The following is a 17,369-nucleotide window of genomic DNA, read 5'->3' as shown; positions in this document are numbered from 1 at the left end:
GTAACATTTATAAACGATGTTATTGCTCAAAGAGTTAATGTTCCGGAAATTTTAGAAAATATAAATTTTTATGCTCCCACTCGCTCTCTGAGGATTAGGAATTTGTTTTACATTAACAATCAAAGAACAAACTATGCTAAAAACGGGCCTTTGAATAGAATTATGACCTGCTAGAACGCATATTCCCAATCAATTGATGTAACAATGAATAAAATAACACTAAAAAAAGCATTCTTTTCAAGGTTAGCCAGGCAATAATATTTAAGACATAGTTAATAAGCATTCATTTTAATTGGTCTACGATTGATTGACGACATAAATAAATAAATAAAAACTGTCAAATACCCTACAATATGAGTAATTCCGGAAAAGAAATGACGTGAAGAGGCCGGAAATCGATGCCTGACACCATTTTGGATTCGAATATGGCGACCATCGATTTATTTAATTTTTTTGAATTTATTTAATTTATGTAATTTGTTTTTCTTCATCGGACTTAACGCGTCTAAATGAAGCCTGATGGGGAAAAGCCTAGAAAAGGCGTAAAAACCTTATATCTTTTTGAAATACATGAATCACAATAATACAATACAATTACAACGAACATTAATCAAGTCTATGGCATAAAAAAAGATATCCTCCTATGGCATAGAGTTGTCCGTGAGTCAGGTAGAAGTCCTCGTCATGCAGTTGAACCGGAAACAAAAAATAAAATGGGTAGCACAATCCTTCACGTGTACATTAAATGGACAGCTACTCACCTTCTCAGGAGTCTGTGTTGAAAACGGTGACGAAAGGTTTCCGCTGCACAGTTAAAGTCGAAAAACTCGTAAAACTCGTTGAAACGCCCAGACATGAACCGTATTGGGTCATGCAAGCTGTAGTTCGCAGCACGAGGTCCAAGATGCAGGAAACTCCTCGACCGAAGAACTCGTTCGGGTGCGTAGATTTTGAATTCAGCAAAGATTCCTGGAGAGTCGATATCACCAATAAGTACTTTCGCTGCGAACACGGCCTGACTAATCGTCCGCCTATGTTCTAGTGTTTCAAGACCGTGGATTTGACAACGATCTTCGTACGGCGGAAGGTTCACAGGGTCATTCCAAGGAAGGTGACGAAAGGCATACCGAACAAATTTCCTTTGAACAGATTCAATCCTCGCTATCCAAACTGCTTGATACGGGCACCATACTACCGAGCTGAATTCCAAGATCGATCGCACTAGAGAGCAGTATAGAGCTTTTAGACAGGCAGGATCGCGAAACTCGTCAGCGATCTTGAAAATGAACCCGAGTTGCCTGTTAGTTTTCGCAACGATGCCCGAGTAATGAAGCTTGAATGTTAAGGCGCAGTCCAGCGTGATTCCTAGGTCACGAAAATTGTCCACACGTTGAAGAAGTTGGTGATGTATCGTATAGTTGAATGCCACTGGTTTCAGCTTGTGATGAAAATAGATAATATTACATTTTTGTTCATTCAACGTGAGATAGTTTCTTGAGCACCACTCTTCGAAAGTATCGATTAGGTGCTGAAGACTCAAGCAATCGGCGAAGCTACGAACAATCACATAGATCTTCACACCATCCGCGTAGAACGATCGGCAACCAGTTGGGAGGATCAGTCCGGCCTCATTCACAAAAATCGAGAATAGCAATGGTCCCAAGTTGCTACCTTGAGGAACTCCGGAGCTGTTTGTAAAATAGTCCGATTGCTCTGATCCGATTCTAACACAAAGTTCCCGATTGGTCAGATAGGACTTGAAGCAACGAGTTAAACCCGATGATACACCGAGTTTTTCAAGTTTAGCTAGAAGTATGGAGTGGCTAACCCGGTCGAATGCAGCCTTAAGATCTGTATATACAACGTCCGGCTGCGCTCCAGCTTCCATACTCCTAAGATATAAAGAAATGAACGGAGCTAGATTTGTTGAAACTGATCTCTTGGGATAAAAACCGTGTTGGTCAAGAGAAATGTAATTTCTGCAGCTAGACAATAATGCGTCCTTGATGATGATTTTGAAAACTTTAAAACAGGCACTGAGTTCCCCATGGAAACTGTAGTGAACGTTTGCAGACAGTTCAGACGGACAGCTTGCCAAGGTTGTTATGATTCGCAAGGTGTTCGCTCTCGCCAACATTCCCCGCCCCGTATTGCTGGATGTCTTCTCCAGTCATACCTCTTCTCAACACATCGAGCACTGATAATCTTGCAACCGGCCGTTGGAGTATTCCTCTGGCTGTCTGTACTTCTGCACTGCGTATCCTTCCGTCCTTTCCACGATGCACTTCCAAAACCTTTCCCCTAATCCAGCTGTTCTTAATACTTTAATCCACTATGATGACCAAATCTCCTGGTGTCACTGGTTTGATGTCGTTGAACAACTTGGTTCGTCGATTGATGGTCGGCAGGTATCCTTTGATCCATTTCGTCCAGAATTGATCTAAAAGATACTGGACGTGATTCCAGTTTGACCTGAGGGCTCTCCCTTCATCAGTTCACATCTTGGCTGGTTGCACAACTCCGCTAGAGCTCAAAAGCAGGAAATGATTAGGCGTTAGTGCTTCATCTTCCTGTGAATCTAGCGGAACGTATGTCAATGGCCGTGAATTGATAATGGACTCCGCTTCCACCAAGTATGTGCGAAACGTTTCTTCGTCAGGCTTCCGTGACATGGAGAGAGTTTCTAAAGCGGCCTTCACTGAACGTACCATACGTTCCCAAACGCCACCCATATGAGGTGCAGCGGGTGGGTTGAAGTGCCACTGTGTGTCGTAGTTAGTAAACGTTCCCGCCAACGAACGATTGATGCTGTCAATCTCCTTCTTTAGTTCTCTACTTGCTCCTACAAAATTCGTGCCCTGGTCGCTGTAGATGTCTTGAGGCGCACCCCTCCTTGAAATGAACCTCCTGATAGCCATCTTGCAAGATTCAGTCGACAGTGTACTTGCCACTTCCAAATGCACAGCTCTCACCGTCAAGCACGTGAACAACATCACCCACCGCTTGACGCTACTTCTACCAATGCGAATCAAATATGGCCCACAGTAATCAACTCCCACGTAAGTGAACGGTCTTACGTACGCTCTCTGCTCTTGCTACTGGCAATGGAGCCATACGAGGATTCATGGGAAAAGCTCGATAGACATTACACCACGTACATTGCCTGGCAACCCTTCGAACAATCGATCTCAAAGCAGGAATATAGAATTTTTGCCGGATCTCATTAGTTACGGTTTCCCTGTTTGCATGTCCGTACCGTCGGTGATACGATTCAACTAGCAGCTGTGTTACGTAGTGGCTTCTCGGCATAATAACAGGAAACTTTGTTGCATCAGATACTCCCGGTGCTGCGCTTACTCTACCGTCGACTCTCAGCAATCCCGCTTCGTCCAGGAACGGAGATAAATTTCGGAGTGGGCTATACTTCTCCAGCTTAACTTGTTGATCTGGAGGAAGTTAACCGTTCTTCTGTATGGTCAGGATCTCATCCGGATATGTTTTCAGTTGTATTGACCGCCACAGAGTAGTTTCCGCTTTCCGTTGCTCTTCCCGAGATAGAATCATTTGGTCCGGAAGCTCCGTATGGAATCTTTTCCGGCATTTGGCGACGAACCGTAGAGCAAATGATACGCTTCTTTGTAGGCTCTCTATTCTTGAAAACCTACCGTAAGCAAACAGTGGTTTTGGTGCTTCACGATGGTGTGCATAAATTGGTCGTATTTTCTCCGTGGTATCAGGACTAGGTAACGACTTGGATGGCCACAACGCTTCTTCCTCGTACAAGAATCCTGGTCCCCGAAACCATCTGCTGTCGTCTTCGAAGCAAGGTCCTTTGCCCCACTTAGTGGCTTCATCCGCTAGGTTAGTTTCCGAGAGTATTTCACTGATTCGAACAGTAACGAACTGTCCGTATTTTCTTTGATCCGACTGTATCCAGGAGAGCACTGTTGTTGAATCACTCCACATACCTCGGCGACGTATTGGCAGCGTATGACCTTCAACAACTGATTTCATCAATCGGGACCCTATCACCGCTGCTTGTAGTTCTAGCCGTGGTACTGACAAGGTTTTTAGTGGTGCTACTTTTGTCTTCGAGGAAATTAGAGCACACCGTACGCCTTCACGATCAACGATGCGAAAGTAAGCAACGGCAGCGTAAGCCGTCTCACTCGCGTCCACGAAAACGTGAACGGCCACACTCTCCAAACTACTCGGCTCATAACCAGGAAAGTAGCACCGAGAGATTGTCACTGTGTTGATTTTATGAAGTATGTTCACCCACCGTTGCCAACGATCGTAGATCTGTTCAGGAATCTGCTCATCCCAACTCGTTTTGGTTCTCCTAATATCCTGGACAATACACTTTCCATGTACAACGAACGCCGCTACCAATCCGAGTGGGTCAAAAATACTCATGACTACACGGAGAGTTTCTCGCTTCGTTGGAATCCTCGTACCATCTAGCAACGGTAGAATTTCGTTCCGGAAGTTGATGTTGAAAGAGAAAAGGTCTTGTTCCTACAGCCATACCATTCCGAGGATTTTTTCGGAATTTGTGGTCTTGTCGGCTGTAAAGTTTTTCGAGTTCTGAGGAATTGGATCCCCTATCTGCTGAACGACATCTTTCGAATTGGATAACCACTTCCGAATATCAAATCCGGCTGTCGCATGAACGGCTTTTACCTCTTTTATCAGCTGAACCGCTTCTTCCTCGGTATCCACGCTGTCGAGGTAGTCGTCCACATAGTGGTTCTCCTGAATAGCAATGGCAGCTCTGGGGTACTGCATTTTCCACTCTTCAGCGTTTAAGTTTTTTACGTATTGAGCGGAGCATGGAGAGCAAGTTGCTCCGAATATTGCAACGTCCATCACGTAAACTTCCACCTGCTCTTCTGGTTCGTTACGGAATACGAATCGCAGAGCCTGTCGATCTCGGGAACGCATGAACATCTGCATGAACATTTCCCGTATGTCTCCCGATATTGCTACCTCTCGTTGGCGGATACGATACAAAACGGACAGAAGTGGTGTCAAAAGGTCTGGCCCCGTTAACAGCATAGAATTCAGTGAAACTCCTTCGACCTTTGCCGCTGCGTCCCATACGATGCGAATTTTCCCTGGTTTATTCGGGATTAAAATTACACCCAATGGTAGGTACCAAGTCCTCCTAGGGTCACTATTGACCGCCTCCTCTTCCGTCAATTTGTGTGCGTATCCTTTCGCTTGAAAGTCCATGATCTGCTGCTTAACGTTGTCGTACACCTCCGGCATGTTCGACAGCTTCTTCTCCAGGAATTTCATACGTTGCTCGGCCATAGACCGACTATCAGGAAACTCTATGTAATCGTACTTCCATAAGAGGCCCATTTCGAACCTTCCTGATGGTGTGCGAACTGTTGTTTCCTTGAGAATTTGACGACCTCGTTGATTGTCTTCTGATTCGATTGCAGGTACTGCTGATATTCCAATGCTTTCCACGTTGAAGAACCCCTTGACCAAATCGTGAAGTTCTTGATCTGGAGATCGCGCGCAGATATGAAGATGACGATACTCTTGGGGTACGTCTGGACCTTCAACATTACCGTAGAGCATCCAGCCAAGTTTGGTTTTTGCAGCAACTGGTTCGTACTCTTTTCTATCCCTCTTTTTAAGCGTAACGATCAACTGCGCGTTATCTACGCCGATGAGAATACGGGGAACTGCATTCGTATAGCTTGCCACAGGAATTCCCCGTATATACGTGAACCTTTGTGCAAGCTGCTCAAACTGCAACGTTGGCGGTGGTAGATCAAGGTTGTCGACTGTTCGCACGTCGTAAAGGGCATACACCTTTCCACCATCAACTCCTGAAATGCATATGCCAATTAGTTGAGATTCTGCTTCCGCTTCTCAAGGGAATTGCTGGCGATTCTATTACCCAGGTGAATTTCGACTGGTAGCCCCTCCTCGTTTTGTTTGGTATTCACGCATGACCATAACTGCTTTGGATTAAGCCGTAAATTAGCCTGCACACGCCTTGTGTAGCTCTTGTAAAGAATGCGGTTATATGTGTGATATTCGTTGCTCGCTGTTGAAAATAATCGTTTGGGTTACGAGTACGACGGTATTTACGGAGGGCCTTCGATCTCAGACGCTTCAAATTCCATAGTCGAGCATTGGACCATGTGGATTTGGGAGAGGGTCTCCTCAATGGAACAGAATCAGTTATTGCCCGGCCAACGACCTCAGCGAAGTAGTTGACGGCTGCTACACGTAATTCCCTTTCCGGAAATATCCATATTGTACACAGAAATTCAAAACAACCCAAAATTAAGTTCTTTTCACTCATCTCCCATGTTCCGTACAGTAAGCCAAATTTGGGTAAACTGGCTCAAAGTAGTTTGCATTTAAGCACGGCAAAAAAAAAATTACCCATCGCTAAGTTATTTTCAATTTTTTCTACCCAAAATTAAGTTCAATTAACTCAAATTTGGTTATATCGCATATTACTCAATTTTGGCTTCTCGTACGGAACTAGACGGTTGAGTCGAATCTTTCGTTCTATTTTTGACAACAATAGCGAGAGAAAATGAAACGGGCTGAGATCAAATAACTCAAATTTGAGTTTAAAAAACCCAAGCGGTGGGTAGTTTTGTTTTTCTGTGTAGGGTATTTGACAGTTTTTCTTGATCCGATGGTCGCCATCTTGGATTCAAAATGACGTTTGGAAATTATATCCGGCCTCTACAGTCGTTCCTTTGCCGAAAATACCTTATTGTAGGGTATTTGACAGTTTTTTTTTGAACAGATGGCCGCCATCTTGGATTTCTAAATGGTGTTTGACATAGAGCTGGGACTTAAACTATCCGGCTATTTCAGTTTTTTTCAATAGAACTACTTTCAGATAAATAAAATATCGTTAAATTGATATTCAGTATACAGAATATCATGCTTTCTAGTGCCCAATATTGAAATAAAATAAATTGCTAAAACGTTGAATTCGTTTTCTGGCGGATAGTAACTATCCGGATATCCGGATAGTGAAATTTCAAATTTATTCTCCTTTTAAAAGTTCTCTGTTTTACTGTTCTATATATTTGTCAAAAAGTTGGTTTTTAGGTGCCCATGTGACCTGATGTGGAATGGCAGATCTGTTAATTGCCAAAATTTAATAAAATTGAAAAATAAAAATATCCGGATAATCCGAGTCCCAGCACTACCCAAGCAACAATTTTTGTTTTATTTAAGTTTTATAGCAGTTGATATAACCAAATTATAACACCTTCACTGACGACCACATTGCTTTAACAATCTCCTGAGAACCGCAATACAGCCATGTCATGGCCAATTGGCCCAGTTTTAATGCAGTCATTAAAACTTGATATGCGAACTACTTTAGGAGCATAGGATTTATGTCAGTTTTATCACACTCTAGACGTGATTGTTAAAAATGAAAACATAAAACCTCCTCCAGGTTAGAAAGTTTTAACAGCCTTCTAATGACTACCATAAAACTATATTACAACCGCATAAATCGCTCCTGAAGAAGTTGATAAAACATGATACGCAAAACATTTTGACAACTTTGAAGGTTTTAAGTTGGGGTTTTTGAATGATAGTTAATATTGAGAATATTTTATTGTGGTTTTATTCTTTCGATGTTTGATGTGAAATCATGATCCTTGTCAGTTGGTAATAATGGCTGATATTATTGTACATTGAAAATAAGACGACTTTATTATAATTTAAAACCAATCTGTATATGCTTCACAGCATGCCGTGCAATATTTATGGTGATTATTATACCAAATAGGAGCATAAATTTAGTGCGCCATATGAATACTAAAATATAGGGATATTTTTAATTTGTCTGCATTAGCACCATGCATTAAAGAGTCATTCAAAGATTATCTATTTAGTACAAAACTGTTACTACTGTTGAGCAATAACCAGTCACATATTATTTAATTATACATAGATGTATGAAAGTGTTTTATTGCCTATCAATTAAAGCGTAATTATTCATACTGTGTGAAATTTGTTCATACGGCGACATTTTTTTTCGTTATAACTTGCTACTCCTTAAAAGTACCTCAATATAACATATTCTCCTAGATTGGAATTCTATAGCATAACATAAACCTAATGGTTGTATCTTAGCATTTCGTAGTCCAAATTGAGAGCGTTAAGTTATATTTAAGCTATATAACTAGCTTGCTGGTTTTATTCGGTACAGCGAATCAAAACAAAACAAAAACCATGACCACCTGTCAAAAAGTCAACATTCCAAGCGATCCTCCTATTTTCGCTTGTAATCAAGATGTAAGAAATGGTTATTGGATCCACTAAAAGCTTTTTCAATACAAGGTTTAAAGCCGTGATGTCAATACTGGCCATCTCCAAACGGATTTAGTGAAACTGTCGGCGTTGCTTTAAGAAGGGTTCGTGGATCTTTCGGAAGTGTATCGGAAAGCCGCTTGTTGAATATTTTTAAGAGCTCCTTCACCGCACTGTGCCTTATGTAGGGATCGTATAACTGTAGTTCCTTCAGGAGTTTCATATTGTCGATCGTCTCATCTTCATCGTGTTCAGAAGCACTGAAGGGGTTTTCATTACATATATCTGAATAGAATTGTTTTTTATAATGACAAAAAAATTCAGAGTATTTTTTGTTGTAGCAGTATATTTCTTATCTGTGAATCTTAGGCCTCTGATAAAGATGATAGTTGTAATGAAGCTTTAATGAAGGTCTAAGACTGCTTCAAGTTTTATATCGGTCATAAAAAGTGTACCATAAAACATAATTGTATGTTTTGTTTTGGTTTTATTCTTCAGTTATAAGTAGTGATGCAGAACCACCTTACAGCTACAGTTAAAACAATGAAGTCTGAGTTTTAATTTAGTAGTAATAAAACAGTTTTATAGACGACTTGACGGCCTGATTTTATGACAAGCACACAAAACCGTAACACAACCATAGGCTGGAAGGGATGCTATGATAAAACAATGATAAAATAAGAATAAATCTTCCAAGCATTTAGATTGTTACTTGGGTAGTTTGACATCGATTTTCGGCCTCTACACGTCATCCCTTTTCCGGTTCCTGATCTCACATTGCACAGCAACATCTTATATGAGACATAACATATTAAGGAAGTTCATGTGCACACTAGCGCCATGTAGTGAGAGAGTTCTGAAATAATATGACAATCATCCGAAAGGACTTAGTCACTTGAACAACTTTGCCAAATACAGTAACCTTATGTATGGCCAGGTTCTCGAAATACAGCTTATACAGGAAGTTCCCTTGCATGCTAGTGCCGCGTAGTGAGTGTGTTCTGAACTAATATGACCAGTATCCGAAACGACTTGGTCAACTACACAACTTTGCTGAAGACAGCAACTTTCTATATGGCCAGGCTCTCGAGATACAGTTTATATAGGAATTGCACATGCACACTACCGCTACGTAGTGATAGAGTTTTGAACTAGTCTGACCACCATCCAAAAGTACATCACCTGAACAACTTTGCTCTAGACAGTAACTTTCTATATGGCCAGGATGTTGAGATACAGCTTATACAGGAAGCTCATGTGCACACTAGCGCTGTTCAGTGAAGGGAAAAGGATTAGGGTAGGTGTTCCAGTAATTGTGGTGTATCTATAGTTGCGGTATGGAGGTTGTGCTGGAATAGTGAGGAGGACCCGGATAAGATTATTTTTCATCGGTAGGCAGAGTTAATGTACACGTGCATCCATCCCTCGTGATAGAGATACGCTTTCTATAAGATCGTAGGTGCCTGGTACATTTCGAGACGTATTATTTCGCGTATCTTTTTTGTTCCTACGTGCCTCATTCGTGTCACATGTGCTGTGTCTCATGAGCTAAGCTCGGCGAGCTCCAGGGAGATCGGCAGCGTACCTACGTCCTGCGTGCATGCTAAAAGTGGCGGTTGGTGATAAAAAAAAAACAGCAGAGAACTGTTGTAGTCCTGTCACATTCCCGTGTTGCTGGTACAACTGATTGATTTCAATCAGTTGATATCTATTCAGTTTTTGAGGGTTAATAAATTGTGGTTTTATAGAAGTATTTCAAGCGGAAAATGAGTTAAACGATTACGAACCAATTACCGGCGGGGTTATTTGTTACCGATCCATGCGCATGGAATTTTCATGGTTCAAAATATTGATTTAGCTCCACCAAGTTCAAACGGCTTCAAATCAGCTCCTGATCCTTCTCACAAAATTTGTTCTCATACTGCACTTGGCCCTTTGAAGTTTATGTGGGAATTGAAAAATTGAACGTTAGGATAATTAGTTATTAATTGATTAGGAAGATGATGTTCTTCTGACATGGTGCATTTAATACTCAGCAGACAACATTGGAAAAATAGAACAAAAAATCGAGGCTATTATGTCATAAGGGCAAGATGCAGTGTTGCCTTGAAAACAGCCGATTAATCCTACCAGCAAGTTATCAACTTGGAAATTAAATAATAACAAATTTTCTTGACATTCAATTGAAAAGTGGTTTTGAACAAAGTTGTAGCTGGGAAATTTTCACGTAAGAGGGGGGGGGGCTCTGATGGACAACTTTTCCGCAAATCATTATGGTGCAGGCTAGAACGATGAGGACAAAAATACACTTTTCTTATAGTAATTCCCATATAAACTTCAAAGAGCCAGTGCAGAATCAGTTCACCACCAAATTAGCTCAAATTTTGGGATATTGATCAGCCTGATTTGAATCCGATTGATCTTGGTGGATCAAGTTGATAGGTATTTTGCAGCTGGCAGAGAACCAATAGTTCGGAGAACCCTTTAAAAAAACTTCGTTGTTGAAATTGATTCGTGTGACTTCATCCATCAGTATTTTCAGCCTTTCAAGCTCTAGCCGACATCACTAGTTAATTCAAACATGAACTTAAATTTGAGAACTGTTCAAATATATTTAGACAAAAAGCATGGTGTGTTCGTCCCAAGTAGTAGTCAACCTGAAAATATGATGAAAAATAAGAAAACTGGATTGTAAATTTTGGGATGAATCCAACATATTTGTCACACTCAACGGTCAGTATCTGAATCGAAAACCATGTTTTCCAAAATGTTTATTTAGTAGGCTCAATATCTTTGAAAGCTCTGTGGAGCCGAAGGACTAAACAAATATTACAATGGAGATCTAAATCGATTTCCTATATTTGTTTTGTGCTTGCAACGCACCGAATCTCGACAGATCCGCAAACTCTTTCTGCCGAGGATGCTGATGTTCGTTTTAGCATGCTTTATCGGCCTCCTGAAGGCACGTCCATTATCACCACCTCTTCATGCAGCACTTCTACTACTTCCTCTGTTGATTTGCTGGTGTTGTCTGACAATGCACCTACATCCACTACACCTGGGTACGAACTGCTATCCGAGCTGCAAGGAACTGTGTAGTTCTTCAAGAAACTTCGTGGTACTTCAGGGAATTTTTTAAAAGTTCAGGAAACTTTCTTGAAGTGCAGATTTTTCTTTAAAGTTCAGCTAACTTTGTAGAAACTCACCGAACTTCAGTGAACTTCGTAGAGTTTCATCGAACTGCTTCAGAAAACTTCGTAGAAGTGGGAACTTTATACAAGTTTAGATATCTTCGTAGAAGTTTATTGTTTGATGGCAGGGAACCTCTTTATTATTCAGGGACCTTTTTTATAACTTCAGAGCTTTGATGAAATCTCATGGACTTGAAATAGTTCAGAGAATTCCGCACAAATTCAGGAAATTTCGTGCGTCGAACTTTGCGAAAAATCAACGAGAAACGTAGACGTGAAGCAAGCTTTGATGAAGTTTTGTGGATCGTAATAATTCGAGGAACTGCGTATAACTTCATAGAAGTACAGAGCATTTTGAAAAAGTTCAGGGAATTTCGTAAAGATAGAAGACTTCAGGGATCTTCGTTTAAGTTTAGGGAACTTCATAGCAGTTTGTCAGAGATCTTAAAAATCTCAATAAACTTCCTGAAGATGAAGATTTTGGACCATCGTTTAACTTAAGGAGATTTTGTAGATGTTCAGGAAACGTTGCATAAGTAACAGGATATTCTTTCAGATGTGCTCCCTCGACAGCCAGGAAGTTTTAAAAGGTCAGCATTTGCTGATGTTCTTCTGATCTGAATTAGCGAATTGCTAAAAAAAGGATGACTTAAGAATGTGCTTAAGTTTTTGAATATCATAATTTTTCAAATGCATAGATCAACTTTCAACACGGTTTTTTCCCAATTTAAACCATACACTCTGGCAACATGGTGATTAGATTGATTGATCTATTGCAGGTTGTAGCAATGGCTGTACCACATTCTGGTTTGTTGTAGCGAGATGGTGGCGCTTGGTGGTCACTTTGTGGAATTGGTGCCGATACTCAGGTGCTTCCTTCTGACACTGTTGGTATACAAAGGCAAGGTCGCCCATTATCTAACCGAAAAGGTTATTTCTTCTTAGCGATTACGGACATCGACGCGAAAACGATGCCATCGAAACCCGCAGAGCAATGGTCAGCAGAAGCCACCTAGATCGTACCGTGCCAACCAGAAAGCGATTTGAAGGAACGGAACAGAAGGTCGGTAGACTTGGTGATATTAATAATTGGAATGGTAAATATATCACTGCCCTGGTCTACACGCTCATCTGAGTTATTTAGCATATACCGCACCATCACCCAGTGGGTCACCGCTTCTGTTATAGAATTTATCTGAATGCTCGATCACATGAGGCACATTAAAAAAAATCTGAAAATGTTTAAGCAATGGTAACAAAGTACAAGTGAAAGTGAAAAGGTAATACGCCAAGAAAAAAATGTTCTGTAAAAAATTCTTCCACCCATTTCCATTACATTTATAATTCCGATATAATCTATTCAAATTACGTAACATCCCTTCTAACAATGCATACCAGTTGTGTTGCCGATGCATGGTTAAATTACGTTGAACATTTGTGAACGTCTTTCAACGGTCAAATCCCCGTTCTAAACAATTCACTTTTTGTAGAATTTTTGTCCATTCTATATTTTGAAAATAACGGCGCCGGTGGTGTAGTGGTAAGCGTGATTACCTCTCATCCCAGCAGGCCTGTTTTCAATCCCAGTCGGCGCCGCCGGGATGTTCTGAGGCATAACATCTCTGATCACGCCTTCCTTCGGATGGGAAGTAAAGCCGTTGGTCCCCGGTTCATGAGTTGATGGGTCGATAGGTAGGGTCCAGGTGTGGGAGCTGCCTTCCTGTCATGTCGGTAGCATTGGTGCTCAGCATGGAAAACAAGATCGACGGAAAAAAACAAACCAAAGGAAAAAAAATGAGTGTACCCCATTAGGCATAAATACGTTAGGCATACGGACGTTAGGCATACGGACGTTAGACATAATGGACGTTAGGCATAAAGTCATTAGGCATAATGGACGTTAGGCATAATATACGTTAGGCATAATGGACGTTAGGCATAAAATACCTTGCTGCTGTGCAACTCTAGAAACCTGCTTAACCTGTTAACCTGTAAGCAATGCTTAAATTAGGCTTAGCGTTGAATAAAAAATGATACAAGTTAAACAAACATAGTTTATTTAATAAGCACAGTTTGGAATCCATTATTTATCATATCATAAGTGACGTATCTACATATTTACTTAGATCCATGATTAGTAGCGATAGTGGTTAAGTAATCTTGCAATGAAAACTCAGCTTAGTTTTGAACTATATTATTATTATTATTTAACTTTATTAATGAGGCTTTCAGCCTTGGGCTGGTTCGCCTCCATTTTGAACTATATCTTGAAATCAATCGCAACTAGAAATAAAAAAAATCACACATATTTACTTTGCCTGTCCAAGACGTCGTTCATGAGTTCCAGAGTTCGACAGCTGCCTTCGTTGGGTGCGCATGTTTCTCGGTGTCAGTGCATTTTGTTTATCTAAAGAACTTATTGATAGTGATATAGTTACTGGAGAATGTAATGAAATTAAAGCCCGATTCGTATGAAATCTTTATGGTTCCTCTACTAGAAGTGTTGAGTGTATCGTCAAATGTGAAAAATCAGTGAAATTCAATCGAAAAATTGTGTGGTGAAAATGGTGACCATTTTGCTTTGGTTACCATACACTCATCCAAACATATACCTAAATGCATATAGGAGAACAGTGCGAGAGCGAAAGAGTGCGATATTTTTCCTTCTTTCTATCCGTTAATTTGCTCTCGAGAGAATACGGGAGCGTACGTTTCAGTTTCGACGAATTTTTGCCGGATTTTGTAGTGCACTTACCGTACAATGTTTGCTTCTTGTTAACGGTGACATTGATTTTTGGCCTTGTTTTTTGTTCCAAATGGTTCTCAACTTGATATCCATTTTGTGAAAAAAAAAATCAGATCCGCGGAATGGAGGACGTCAAGTGAGCGTTTCATTGTAGTAGTGTAGAAGAGAAAAAGCGAGAGAGTGAACACCATCCGAAATGTTTTGTGTTGGTGGTGATGTTGGTGTGGACAACATCGAAGCAATGAAAAGTGTATTTGTGGTAATGTAAACTATGATTTTGATGATGATGACGGCTAGTGCGTTTTTTTTATCTCGTTCTGTCGGTTATGTTGGTGCTCAATGGTTCGGCGTGTGTTTCTCATAATTCTGGTTTATTATGAGCCGATGATGCCAAATTTCTATGAGGTTAATCCCGTAGATGTCATAGCTTCTGGAAGTGATGAGCGGGGGTGACAATTTAATAATACGATGCAGAATAAGGATGAAACTAGCAAAATACGACGCATCAGTGTTCCCGAAAATGCGGTGAGACCTTTCTTATTTTACTTTTGTGTTTTTTTTTTTAATGTTTGCATTAGTATATCTATACAGCGTAGCATTTGAGAACGTTGTTCTACATTAAAGATGATTATTTTCTATTTTATTCTATTTTATTTTAAACCATTTTATCGTTCACTTCAACAGCGTATTTCCTCATGGACCGATCAATGTTGAGATTCAAATAAAACAAGAATAATCTATCCGTTCAGAAAAAAACAAAGCATATTTGAATTGGATTAATCGTTATAAATTATTCATGTTTATCTCAGCTCTTCGTGAATTAATCATGGAGGCAAACATTCAAATAATTAACCTTCTACCGACTACTAGAAGATAAAGTTAATCAATATTAAATGGAATATTTACGTATTTAGAGAAATTAGTGGCATCGCGAGTGATAAAGTGCGTGTAAGAGCTCCGTACGATCGGTGTTGATGTTGGTTCGCTTGCAACTATTTTTGCAAAAAAAAAAGTGTTTTCGTACGAAATTGATATCGAAAGTGTACCAAAAGTGCGTCTAAACGTGTTTCGCAGTTGGGTGTGGTGAAATTCGTGAATTCGCGGTTTTTTTCAGGAAAAATTCCGTATCACAAAACTGCTCACCGAGTTCCCGTCGACGACGACGGGTTTGCCATAGTAAAATAAGCATCGGGTATGTGCTCCCGGATATATTGATTTGGTGAGTACGTTCCAGTTGAAGATTGCTCTTAGGGGCTGTTCATTAACTACGTAGACAGGATTTGGGGATTATTGACCCCCCCCCCCCATGCGTAGACAATTGTCCATGCATTTTTTTTTATTTGTGTGGGCCGTGCATAATTGCTAAAGCGACGCGACCAATTCAAGAGAATCTTATTATTTTTTATTAACGTCGCTTAAGAGTAGAATTTATGAAGGCATAAGCGCTTTTTCGTAGCTTTTTTGTCTCCAGGTTTAAAAGATCATCGGCAGCAGAGGCTTATTTTTGTGTAAAGGGCACCACTGTGGAGTTTGAGTTTGAATAAATCCCAGGTCCTATTATATTATTATTATATATTCAATGACAAATATTTAAAACAGGATCAAAACACAACTGGAAGAAGCAACGTAACATTGTTTGATTTTCTCTAATGTATGTTCTACGTTTATATGACAGAGCAATTAACCATTTTGTTTTTCCATTCCCGGAGAGAAAATTACATTGCTTGTTGATATATTTAATTGTATACTTGTAAATACTCATTCAATCAGATTCGGAATATGAGTGATCGGGGAGCTTATTGTGTTCGCGAGTCCTCCGTTTAGGTTGGATTTACTGATTTGAATCTTTGAGTTTTTTTTCAGCTCTTCGATGATAGAAATTTTTTAGAATAATATTATAAAGGTTCACTTTTTCAGCCTTCGTTCAGGAAAATACAAAAATATTGTAATCCATGATAACAAGTGCATGAAAACTATTAACTGTCCAAATAACCTCGATTTTTCTGACTATTGATTCATTATTAAAGTGAAATTATAAACAGCTTCCGGGGACGCCGTTTTATTTGCATAGCTTTGCTGCGACGAACACTTGCATATACAGGCAAGAGTGCCACCCCTTATGGGGCAAAATGGAGTGAAACAGATTAAATCTTGCACAATAACTTCCTTTTCTTAAGCATGTTAGTTACCGCAGTTATTGTTTATTAAATTTTTAAGACTATTTACTTGACTAATTACTGAATTTTGCACAAGCAAATATTTCTAAGAGTCTGGAACGTAGAAACACTCTAGATCGAGAATAAAAAAAATATTGTCTTAAGTTTACTATGTGCACTCCTGAGCATAAGTTTGGGGCCACCCCTTGAGAGGCGTGTAGGGGTTTTTAGCTCTTGTCTCTGCCATTTTGTGGCCGATGTGTATGTGTATGTGTTCCGGATGCGACCTCGAGAGTTCCATGGATCTCGGGTGAAGCGTACCGTGATGGGGGAGTATGAACGTTCAAACCAAAACGACCTCAAATTATAAACAGCTTTCGGGGATGCCGTTTTATTTGCATTGCTTTGCTGCGTATGCAACCACTCGACGAACACTTGAAGAAATATTATTATTTAAAAAATTATTTTCAGCTCTTCAATGATGAAACATCTTTTGAGTTCGTTGATGACGGAACATCTTTGGATTTATAACGTAATGATTAGTTTTTCTCAGTCTTCACTCAAGTTAGATCCATTGTTTTAAATAAGATAAGTTTATTTTCAGATCGTTGAATATTTGAATATATGACATCATTAGATTTACAAAATAATAATACACTATTTTCAGTTTTCATTCATGCAGGATGTATGGATTTTAATTATTTAAGCTTGCTTTCAGCTCTTCGATGATGAAACACCTCTAGGATTATATTATAATATTTCATTTATATTATTGAATTTTGCATTTATATTATAAATATTCACTTTTTCAGCTTAGAGATGAACTAGCCTACAGAAGTTAAAGTAAAGTTAAAGTAAAGTTAAACTAAAATTAAAGTTAAGTTAAAGTTAAGTTAAAGTTAAGTTAAGTTAAAGTTAAGTCAAAGCTAAGTCAAAGCTAAGTTAAAGTTAAGTTAAAAT

The sequence above is a fragment of the Ochlerotatus camptorhynchus genome, unplaced genomic scaffold, assembly GCF_037179485.1.
Source record: "Ochlerotatus camptorhynchus isolate MF236.1 unplaced genomic scaffold, CSIRO-AGI_Acam_v1.1 ptg000503l, whole genome shotgun sequence".
In the NCBI taxonomy this organism is placed as follows: Eukaryota; Metazoa; Arthropoda; class Insecta; order Diptera; family Culicidae; genus Ochlerotatus; species Ochlerotatus camptorhynchus.
Note: the sequence above shows the minus strand (reverse complement) of the source record.